Source organism: Thamnophis elegans, chromosome Z (genome assembly GCF_009769535.1).
Source record: "Thamnophis elegans isolate rThaEle1 chromosome Z, rThaEle1.pri, whole genome shotgun sequence".
Taxonomy (NCBI): domain Eukaryota; kingdom Metazoa; phylum Chordata; class Lepidosauria; order Squamata; family Colubridae; genus Thamnophis; species Thamnophis elegans.
Genome location: NC_045558.1, coordinates 25,345,366 through 25,357,681, shown reverse-complemented (window position 1 = coordinate 25,357,681; position 12,316 = coordinate 25,345,366).

Genomic DNA, 12,316 nt, shown 5'->3' with positions numbered 1-12,316 from the left:
AGAGGAGATTTCTGCAAAGTTTGTCCAAATGTATGCATGTACAACATACCTGTGTTAAAAATTCTTCTCTGACACACACACACACACACACACACACACACACACTTATTTCTTGGTTATCCCAAAGGGCCACAAAAGCATCCCATTGCCACTGTTGCTTTCAGCATGTTACATTCCACCATGGATATCTTTAAAGAAAGAATTTGAAACTAATAAAGGATGTGCTGTCCAATTTCTTAAATGAATTATATTTGGTGTAAATAAAATGAACCCTGAAACAATTACGTTGGCCATTGATGTGTTTGACCCTTCCCTTGGGCTCAGCTTGGTCATCTCCTACAGCTATCAGTCTTTTGCATACGTGGATACCAAAAGAACAGTTTACAGATAATCCTTATTTAGTGAACATAACTGGGACTAGTATCTTGGTCATTAAATGGTTGTTAAATGAAACTGTGACTGGGCTGAGGATCCTATTCAGTTTTCCTTTGCTTTACAGGTCTTTTTCACCATCATTATAGCTGCAAACAAAACAATCACTAAACAAGGCAGCAGATACAAGGGGGTAATTCAGTCCACCTCATCCCTTTGTAAAACACCCCCCACCCCCAGCCGCTCTGTGAAACACCCCCCACCCCCAGCCGCTCCTCAGCCCCACCCGTTCCCAGACACCTGATGAGTCAGCACTATTTTCCCAGATGGGGACAGCGCACCCAATGCTTAGGTAGTCCGAGAAGAAGCGGGGAAGGGCCCCACTTCTTCTTCTTTCCACCCCACCTCCGGAGAAGGAAAACTCAAAGCATCACGGCGATCCCGGGAAAAAGAGGCGAGCCGGGGAGCGGCGGCATTTCTCTCTCTCTCCCTCTCTTTGCCGCGACCTGCTGCCGGCGGGCAACAAGGACGGCCACCCACGCCGCAGATCCACGTCCAGCAGGGAGGAGGAGGAGGGAAACCCACCCACCTGTCAGCCACGGGAGAAAGGAAGTCGGCGAGCGGAGGAAAAGACGGGGGAAAAGGAAGCTCGGCGGGTGAAATGCGGTCCCCGCCAGGATCTCACCTCGCCCTCTTAGCCTCCCCACCCTTGACACACATGCACGCACACGCACCCTCCGCCTAGCCCGCCAGAACATTCCCGGGTGGGAACAGCCGGGGGTGGGGGGAAGAGAGAGAGAGAGAGACGCGATCGCGTTCCCGGCAGTCCAGAGCAGGAGGCGCTTTTTTCCAAAAATAAACACAGTGGATCATCTATCTCAGTGTTTCTCCACCTTGGAGACTTGAAAGTGTGTGGACTTCAACTCCCAGAATTCTGGGAGTTGAAGTCCACATATTTTCAAGTCTTCAAGGTGGAGAAACACTGATCTATCTAATTAATATAATTAGTTATAATTAGTTGGGAGGGAAAAGCGCTTGGTGCAAAGAAGGACTTTCTTTCAACCAGCGGAACCCCCTGGCGCAATCGGGCTGCGATTGGCGGCCGTCCTTGCTACAATCCGCGCCGAGCTCTGATGAGGGGGAAATTAGATTCCGGCTGATGCGGCAGGGGCTGCGCTGGTGGGGACGGGTGGAGGGGATGGGACTTGGAGTCCTACCATCTTGGCGAGTGGGGAGTCTCATCCCACCCCGCCCCGCCCGTCCCCGCCAGCGCAGCCAGGCTGCGATCGGCGGCCGTCCTTGCTACAATCCGCGCCGCCCGCCTCATCAATGGGGTAAAGTCCTTACGTCCAGCTCTGATGCGGGCGTAAGGAAAGTCCTCTCTTTCCCCCTCATCAGAACACAAGCCCGGGAAGCGAGTGGAAGTTCTCTGCGCGACTGAAACGGAAGCCACGGCAGGAGAGTGAGGCTGCTGCCGGCCATTTCACCTCGCGCAGAGAACTTCCACTGGGTCCCGAAATGGAGGAGAAAAAGGGGCGCCCCTTTTTCTCCTCCATTTGGGCAAATTTTTCACTGACTCGAGTATAAGCCGAGGCAGCTTTTTTCAGCCCAAAAAGTGGGCTGAAAAACTCGGCCTATACTCGAGTATATACGGTATATTCCACTCTCCACCCGAAAAGCTCAAGATAGAAAATATAGTTTCACTTCTAATTTTATCCATATAATAACCTTGTAGTCTAATAGAGGAAGGCAAATTTTGAAGTTTGTGCCCTTGATTCCTTCAAAAGATGTGGACCTTTAGTTGTCATGCATTAAGTATGAAAATATATATATGTGTGTGTGTGTTTTTTTATTTGTGCTGATAAATAAATAAAGGGAGACTAGTATAGATCTATTTCAAGCTATTTAGCTCTCATCAGCTAGCCATACCCTTACTGGGATTTGAACCTGTATGTAAGGGTATGGCTAGCTGATGAGAGCTAAATAGCTTGAAATAGATCTATACTAGTCTCCCTTTATTTATTTATCAGCACAAATAAAAAAACACAAATATAACAAAGGCAACAGTAAAAATATTGGGTTTCTGTCGTGATGGACTCTTGTGACGAGCCGAATGACAGATGATGGAAGCAGTTAGCTTCCTCCCATAATTGGGGCTTACCAGGGGTTGTAAAAATCTAATATATATATACATACATACATATACATATACATATACATATACATATACATATACATATACGTGTGTGTGTGTGTGTGTGTGTGTATGTGTGTATGTGTATGTATGTATGTATGTATGTATGTATGTATGTATGTATGTATGTATATATATATATATATATATATATATATATATATATATATATATATATATATATATATATATATATTTTGCAGAAACATGTAGGGCTTGATAGTGTTAAAGAATGCAACTTGTTACAGTCGAATATTTAACATCTCTTACAATTGTCATTCTTTTTTCCTACTTACGAATTTTTCATTCAGATTTGAACTGGTGCCTCTTAAGAGACCATAATCACAACTCTGTTATATAACAATCTCTTGCAACCTCAATCAGCAGAGATGATGTGCTACACATCATTTGAGTCACAAGAATACACCAAACCTTCTAAGATATTTGCTTTCTAGGCAGAAAGTACAGGTCATCCTTGATTTAAGACCACAATTCCTGTTGCTAAGTGAGACTTTCATTAAGTAAGTAAATACTTACTTACTGTAAGACATTTGTAAATTTTTGCCTCATTTTACAACTTTTCTTGCCACAGTTGCTAAGTGAATCAATTTTAAGTTAAATTAAATTAAACTAAGCTAAACTATGCTATGCTACGATAGGCTAGACTAGGCTAGATTAGACTAAGCTAAAATAAGCTAAAATAAAATAAGCTAAGCTAAAATAAACTAGGTTAATTTAATTTAAGTTAAGTTAGTAACAGGGTTGTTAAGTGAATCTGGCTTTCCCATTGACTTTGCTTTGTCAGAAAGCCACAAAATTACATGACCCTGAAATATTGCAACTGTCATAAATAAATGCCAGTTACCAAGCATCTGAATTTTGATCACATACCATTGGGATGCTATAATGGTTGTAGGTAATGTCACTTTTTTCACTGCCATTGTAACTTTAAAGGTCACTAAACAAACTGTTGTAAGTCAAGGACTACCTGCATACTGAAACAGCTTCTTACCTTTTTTCTTTGTCTTTGGAAAAGGATATAATTCAGTGGTAAGGCCATTCACTACATCAGTTTTAAAAGCCAAAGATACAATGGATTTCTTTTTTTTTCAAGGCTATCCTTGAAAAGCGTTCGGAGATTGCAACTAGTCCAGAATGCAGCCGCGCGAGCGATATTGGGTGTATCTAGGTACACCCATGTTACACCTATCCTCCGTGAGCTGCACTGGCTACCCATTGGTCTCCGGACGCAATTCAAGGTGTTGGTTATTACCTTTAAAGCCCTACCTGGCTTAGGACCAGCATACCTGCGAGACCGCCTACTGCCTCACTCCTCCCAGCGGCCGGTAAGATCCCACAGGGTTGGCCTCCTTCAGATGCCGTCAGCCAGACAATGTCGGCTGGCGGCTCCCCAGAGGAGAGGCTTCTCTGTGGCTGCCCCGACCCTTTGGAACAAACTACTCCCAGAAATCCGGACCTCACCCACTCTCATGGCCTTCAGAAAAGCTGTCAAGACCTGGCTTTTCCGGCAGCCTGCGGCTGTTGACCTCATTGTTGAGGTCCTGCCCCGACTGAAATGAATGTATCTGTGTCGTTTTAACTTGTCTTATTCTATTTTTATTTTATTTTATTTTATTTCTTTTCCCTTCTGTAAGCCGCCCGGAGTCCTTCGGGATTGGGCAGCCTATAAATAAAATTAAACTTACAAACTTACAAACTAATATACAGTGATATTTTAAAATAGATTATGTTTCAACATAGGTGGCAGCAATTAATGGAGTGTGCTGCTATATATCATTCTGACCTGGGTAAAAATATACGTTCATTAAACCTGTATAAAAATATGTAAAATTCAAAATATACTTGAGGCACTAAAAGGTATAAATACTTGAGAATATGGATTGCCATCTACCAGATGTAAACCAACTATACATCTCCTACTAGACATTATTGTATTTTACGGGCTGTTGCTTTGACGCCAGTGTTTCCATCATAAATTGTTCTTTGAAGTTCTACAAAAATACCAGTTTCACTTTCTGGAAAAAGCAAATAGTAAGGTTGGTTTCCCAAAGTATTATTCTAATTGTTTAAATCAATAAGAAACTAACCATCTCTAGTGAAATGAAAACTAAAAAGTGTGAACCTGCAGCTCAATGTAATAGAGTTATTGTTTTTGAATTTTAGTAACTATAACTTTCATAAATAAAGGGATACATAAACCCCTTTCTCCGGCATGTGGGCACAAATTTGATTATGTGTATTTGAATAGGGCTACATAAACAATTATTTGCTGATGCAGATCAAGGCTTTTTTTAAACTTAGTGTAGAATTTTGGTTGATTAATCTCCTGTCTTTAAGTGATTTATTATTAATGATTATACATATACACATAACCAGTACATCAAAATTGATGACTTTGAAATATTACAAAGAAGCATGTTTGCAATTTTTAATAAACAACACCCTCTAGTCAGTGTTAAGAAAAATGACCATCTTTTATAGTTTTTCTTTTGCGTGGCTATTACATTAATACAGCAAACTTTTAAAAAATGCTTTTCTTTTGGTCCTATGAATTTAAACTTGTCTTCTTACTAATTAAAATGTACATTCTTTAATGAATCAATTAAACCTGATAACATACTGATGCAAGCCTGCAGTGCTAAAAATAATCAATAATTTAAAATATTCTGAAAACTAATGTAGTGATTTACACTTTTATTGTTTAAAGAGTTAGGATATTGTGAAACTTTATAACTGAAAGTATATTAAAAATGAAACCTGCAAAGCATTTCATCCTTAAAAAACAAACATTGACAAAAGATAATCCATACGTTGAAAAGCAAACATTCCATTTTTATTATATATTACATTTACTATAACATAGTACATCTTGATGTCATTTTTGAATGTGTGCAGCTTTAATTTGTAATCTATTTTTCTTGGCTCTGAAAAGAAATTATTTCAGCCCGAGTATTCCACATCAGAAAGCCTCAGTAAATTTCATCCTATACTCTGTAAATATTAATATGAAATGCAAAGTTGCTGCTGTTCCTTGACAACAGTTGTATTTTTACTGATTCAAAGCCATTGAGATGAAGATATCTTCTTTTAGTGTTGCTTCTCAAGATATGGGATGCTCCCTAACATTTCTAGATTTTAGGCCCTGCTGAAGAAAATGAGAAAAAGTTCTACATATTCTATTACCATGGTGGAACATAGATTGTCACCTTCTGGATACAATTAAAACCCACCATACTTGCTCCCACCTTTTGCAGTTCTGTAGTTGGGTAACAATAATTTAAGAACTGTGAGGAATTGAAAATAGGACATGATCAGTACTTTGGGTAGATTCTTTCTCTCTCAAATATTTCCTGCTGCATGTTATACATAGTCATCAATCCCAGGGATAAGTCTTCGGTTCAAGAGATGAAACTACACCTCTAATTCATCTGAGGATAGCAAGATTGCTTAAAGCATGCAAAGAAAATGGCAAGACTTCTAAACTATTGCTCTACAGCAACTCAATATTTTTCATTCTACATTGTAATTTTTTATATTGCCTTAGAATAGTATGTCCTAACATTTCCTAATACAGGATTGACTGTTATATTAACATTTTGATAGGGATGTGTACATACCTTACTTTAATGGAGTTGCTAGGATAAATTTATAAATATAATTGTGTTTTGTGACCCTATGGAAATAAGGAACTGAGGAAATAGTCAAGATTTTGCTCACAATCTTTTAATCTCTGATCACTAATGTTCTTTTCCATTGATATTTGTCTTTTCTATTGATATATTTTATCTGCCAGACAGATAAAAACTTGTAAGTAAGTATAAGAATGGCAGTGGCATTAGTTAGAGTGAAATATTCATAAAACATTTTGCCTATGATTCTCTCAATTTTAATGATCCATTTTGTACCTCTATGTTTAGGAAAGAGGATGCAGTGGAACTGAGGCTTAAGGATACTGGATGTGTTTAGCAATTGTCAGCACTCTGGTGGTTCAAATCCAGCTCTGTGGGATGGGGTAAGCTTCTGTCTCTTCTCCTTAGCTCCTGCCCACCTAGGAGTTTGAAAGCATTGTTTGCAAGTAGATAGATACCACCATTTTGGTGGTGGGAAAATGCTGGCTGAGCTCTCTACGGGGAGCTGGAACTGGGGCTATATCTGCTCAGAAATGATAGGCAGAGGATCGGTAGAGGAAAGGCCCAGATGAGCTGACTTCCTCTTAGAGGAGCTGATGCAAAGTTAGTTCACCCCTTGTGGTGCACTGGTGTGACAAACGAACTAGTGACTGTTGGCCGCCAGGACTTTTACAGTGTATATCATATTGTAGGTAGGTAGGTAGGTAGGTAGGTAGGTAGGTAGGTAGGTAGGTAGGTAAGTAAGTAAGTAAGTAAGTAAGTAAGTAAGTAAGTAAGTAAGTAAGGTAGTTAGTTAGTTACTTAGTTAATTAGTTAGTTAGTTTAGGAATATAACCTGACCAAGAGAATGACAAAACATGTATGCTTCTATTTTGTTTGTAGAGTTGTTTCTAGTGGCTCTATTTAGGATTATCTATATCCCTTTGGGATAAGGACAAAAATAAGTTAAAAGAATTAAGTTCTGCTTTGTTTGCTACTAATTTTGGGAAATATACGGCAACGTCTGGAAAATGTTCCTCATAACTCTAAAATCAAGAACTATATATTTTAAGTATTTTTTTTTTTAAAAAATAAACCATTATTAGGCCTCTTTGTTGGACCCTTACTTCAAATATATTTTGTGCCATGATGTTATATCCATATTGAATTCTACTGTAGATTTTACAACCTCCAGGTTTTAGCAACAATTTTTCTCTTCTAACTACTGTTTTCTCAGGTGAAGCCCATGGAAAGTATTAATAAGAACTTTCTGTCTTTAAAGATTTTAAATAAGATTTCTAACTCCTTTGTACTGGATAACTGAGGGGGAAAATTGGTTGCAGTAAAATACTTCTGTTTTTGGCCAGACCTCTTACAGAATTTTAAATAGTTAATCTTTTACTTGAATTATATTTCCTTCTTTGTTTACAGCAGGTAGTTTCTGTGAATAGTGTTTTCCTGAAAGCTTATCCCGCAAAGGCCTTGACAAAAAATGCTGAATGCTAGAAATAAGGTTCAGGGGCAGTATTAGTTTTGAAGCAGAGGTTTTTGTGAGCAGCCAGCCTCAGGATTGTACTCTAGAGCCATGATGGTGAATCTATGGCAAACGTGCCCAAAGTGGCACATGGAGCCATGTTGCCTGGAACGTGCAGCGGCGGCATTCGTTCTTCTTCATGCGCACGGGCCAATCAGCTGGCCTTTGTGCATGTGGCAGAGCCGGAAACTGGAAAAGCTGGTTTTCCATTTTCCAGTGTCCATCAGCCAGCTGATCGGCACATGTGTATCCACGGCAGTAACTGGAAGACTTGCTGGCTGTCATGCATGGGCCTGATGGAAACTAGAAATACATTTTTCGGCACACGCATGCCTCCTGGGCAGTTCTTCTTCCTGGTCGCGGCCTAGGCGAGAGCGCGTGCACATGAAGGGCTCCCTTTTTGGAACTTGGTGCCAAAAAGATTTGCCATTACTACTCTAGAACTTTGACTCTTCCCAGGCCAAGGGACCATGCAACTGGAAACAATTCAAGGCAAGCTGTACTTATTTCCCAACTGTATGTTCACTGATTATTGACTAGATTTTTTTCAGTGAATTTAATAAATATATAGTTCAGTTAAAAGAACTAATGTTGCTATCCTTGCTATATTGCCAATTAGTGGTAAGAGTTTGATTAAATTTACTTTAGGAGGAACTCTGCTTTCCCGCTTTCATATGCCTATGATAATTACTTAGTTGCATTAAGTCAACTCAGTGCCATAGACACCAGTGTGTTGTGTGTATATCCTATGATACACATCAGAGCCACTGTATATTGTGACTTTAATTCTTTTAATTAATGCATTATTTAGTTAGATGACAGGACAGACCTTGAAAAACTAGATAGAACAATGTGTTGAAACCTCCACAGGGACAAATGCAAAATCCAAATTTGTGTTATTAAAATCAGTGGTATGAGCATAGGACTGGAATGACCATACTAGGCAGACCATACTACATAGACATACAGTACAATACAATAGCAGAGATGGAAGGGACCTTGGAGGTCTTCTAGTCCAACCTCCTGCCTAGGCAGGAAACCCTATACCATTTCAGATAAATGGCTATCCAACATCTTCTTAAAGACTTCCATTGTTGGGGCATTCACAACAAGTTGTTCCACTGATTAATTGTTCTAACTGTCAGGAAATTTCTCCTCAGTTCTAAGTTGCTTCTCTCCTTGATTAATACATGTCCAAAAGATTTGGTGCATCATAAATTGTACATTAATTAAAAATGTAATGTAGTTGTTACACATAAAAAAGGAAACAGCACTTGTAGTGTGTAACAACAGAAGTATAATATCAAAAACAAGAGATTTAATTCTTTCTCTAAATTCCTAGAATATTGTATTCAACTCTGAGCATATGTTAGTAAGGACACTGACAAATTTAAGTATATCCAAAGGAAAGAAACAAAAATAGCAAGGGGACTGAAAGGAAAAAAAAAACTTTTGAGGAAGCGATAAAGGTGCAGGATATTTTTAGGCTGCAGAAAACAAAATTGCTGGAAAACATGTTAGCTGCCTTCAGATACCTGAAGAACTGTCACAAAGACAAGACAGAATTTTCAGAGTTGTTCCAAAAAAAGAGAGATAAGAAACAATGGGCAGGATGTTCATTTTGATCAGAAATAAAAACAAAACAAAACCCCAATGACAAGGGCTAGTCAACAATTGAATAGAATTCCTCGGAAATGGTGGTTTCTCTTTTATTGAAGATTTTCAAACAAAGGCAGGATGACCATCTGTTTAGGATGCTATATTCCACAGTGAACTGCCCTACAAGAACCTTTCCAATCTTAATTTTTTATGACACTTTGCTAAACTAAGCTGAGTAGAGATGCTAATTCATCTGTGATAGGCCTCTAGAAAATTCCAAGTCTATTGACCAGTCAGAAAAGCTGACCAGGAAGGAAGGAAGGAAGGAAGGAATGAATGAATGAAGGAAGGAAGGAGATATAAATAGTAGAGACAAATAATTTCTAATGCTGTTAAAACTATGTATATGTTTCCACAAGGTTATCAGGAGTTGAATTTGTCTTAAAAGAAACTTTATTTTTAATAATATATGCAAAGCTGGAACAATTTAAAAAAACTAATGACTTCTTTATAGGCCCCAGAAGCCTTTTTAGGAAATTAAAAAATGGTGGGTAGCTGCAGCTCACTGGTTTCTTTAGAAAGAAAATAATCCTGAAGGTAGAATGTTTGTTCTCAACACTTTCAGTTTGACATTCCAGAAATCACTTTACTAAGGAGGTGATCCTTTCCTCATTGAAATAAAAAAAATATTATCTTTTTTTGGTGAAAGATACATGCATTTACAAGTGTCCTACTCCAATTGTCAAAGATATGAACCTTTTAATGTGTAGTTGTTATGGGATCAGTATTATTTTTAGTAACCAAATTCTGCTTTTCTAACTCTAAAATTAAGCCGATGTTGACTGCCCACCAATGAACCTAACACCAATTGCAACATTCTTCTTGCTTTAGAATAGAATAGAATAACAGAATTGGAAGGGACCTTGGAGGTCTTCTCGTCCAACCCCTTGCTGAGGCAGGAAACTCTACATCACTTCAGACAAATGGTTATCCAATATCTTCTTAAAAACTACTAGTGTTGGACCATTCAGTTGTCTGTTACGTCTTACCTCTCAATGATTTCTTCAGCCTCAACCTCAATAATACATGAACAAATGATCAGTACAAACTGAAAGTAAACTCTTCCAAACTCGATTGCAAAAATACGACTTCAGCAACAGAGTGGACAATGCCTGGAATGCTCTACCTGACTCCGATGTTACATCCTCAAACACCCACAGCTTCAACCTTAAACTGTCTACTGTGGACCTCTCCACATTCCTAAGAGGGGTAAAGGGGGCATGCATAAGTGCACCTGTGTGCCTACCGTCCAGGGATAGGTTCCAGATTCTTTTACTGTTGGTTTGCTCAGAGATGAGCTTTGGAAAAACATGTGTGATGCGCACTGTGTGCTTGATGCACATTATGCGCACATGCACAGTAAAAAATTGCTTCTGTGCATGCGCAGAAGTAAAAAACAAGGTGAGCAAATAGAACTGATTTGGATCTGTGGGCGGCTGAATTACTACCTACTTGGCCGAACCGGTCCGAAATGGTAGGAACCTGCTACCATACCTGTTCTACTGTCCCCATTTATTTGAATTCATTTCTTCCGTTCATGTCCATGTTTATATTTATATCTGATATCTTGTACATGTTTGACAAACTAATAAATACAAGATAGGAAACTAGGATTAGCAGTGAAGCAGCTGTCCAAGATATACTGTAAGACAGAGACAAACTCCTGTTGACTTATGGGCTGCTTCAAATTTTGAGTGGCATTTATGAGTTATATTCCAAATGTGAAATGATTTCATAGATTTTGAAATAAAATGAGGCCCTTAAGCACCTGTAAAACCTTAGGCAGTCAATTTAATATTTATAAGCCTTCAGGTGTTTTCATATACAGAAATAATTTTGGGCACAAAAGGACTATTGGTGGGTTACATGTAAGGCTGCTGCTTCAGTTTTTGTATCATTGAAGCAAGAGAAGCAAGTAGAACATAGGATAATAGATTTTTAAATAATTATTAATGTTAATTAATAATCAGCATTGGTTTATCATGGAGATTATAGGAGCAAAATAATATATACTTAAATTGTGTGTATGTTCAAATGTGGTCAAATAAAGAATAGATTGGAATGTGAAAATTGTAGAAACATAGGGATAACTCAAATAAGTTTAGATTTCCAGGTGTAGATTAATTTCATCCAAAATCAGTGAAAGAACATGTTGATGGCTTGGCTAAAGTCTGATGTATTTTCTGAACCTGCAGAGCAAAGCAAATGTTTCTATATGCATAAAGGTAAATATATGTATACTTAGCTACTTACCTAGCAGAAGGATTATAAACTACTTAGTCTGACATAAATTCCTGGGAATATTTTATAATAGATCATAAAGACATTGATTTACATTTACCACAACAGTAATGACCATAAATCAATATGCTATGCCATTTTTGATCAACCAATTTCTTTAGTATATATTGGGAGTGCTGAAGACATAATATATCTTGAGGTTAAAAAAACCCACAAGGATTAGTTAAGTGTGGGCGAGAAGAGGATATGACAATTTAGTAGATACATAGATGACTTAGAAATTATAGACGATTAATCAATGGTTCCTCATAAAACTGAGATTAAACATTTTTTTATTAGTAACTGGAAGAAATAGAGGAAATATTTATTCATGAGAATTTTTTAATTGGGCATCCTTACAAACCCAACAAACAAGCAAGAAAACAAATAAATGAAGTTTTCTTTTTTATTTGTGTTCTTTCTAATTTGGCTGTTTCCAATGAGTTGTAATTAGCTGATTAATGAGAAAACATTTAACATATGTTACTGGTTACTAGCTATTTTTTTATATATATTTCTTAATATCTAATTATTGTATTTTATTTGTATTGGCATGCTTCAGTTTCTCAAGTTGGTTCAAGGATTTTATTCTGAGTTGATTTAGAGCAACCTTTAATAACTTTTTAGTAGCAGTTGCTATTTCACAAT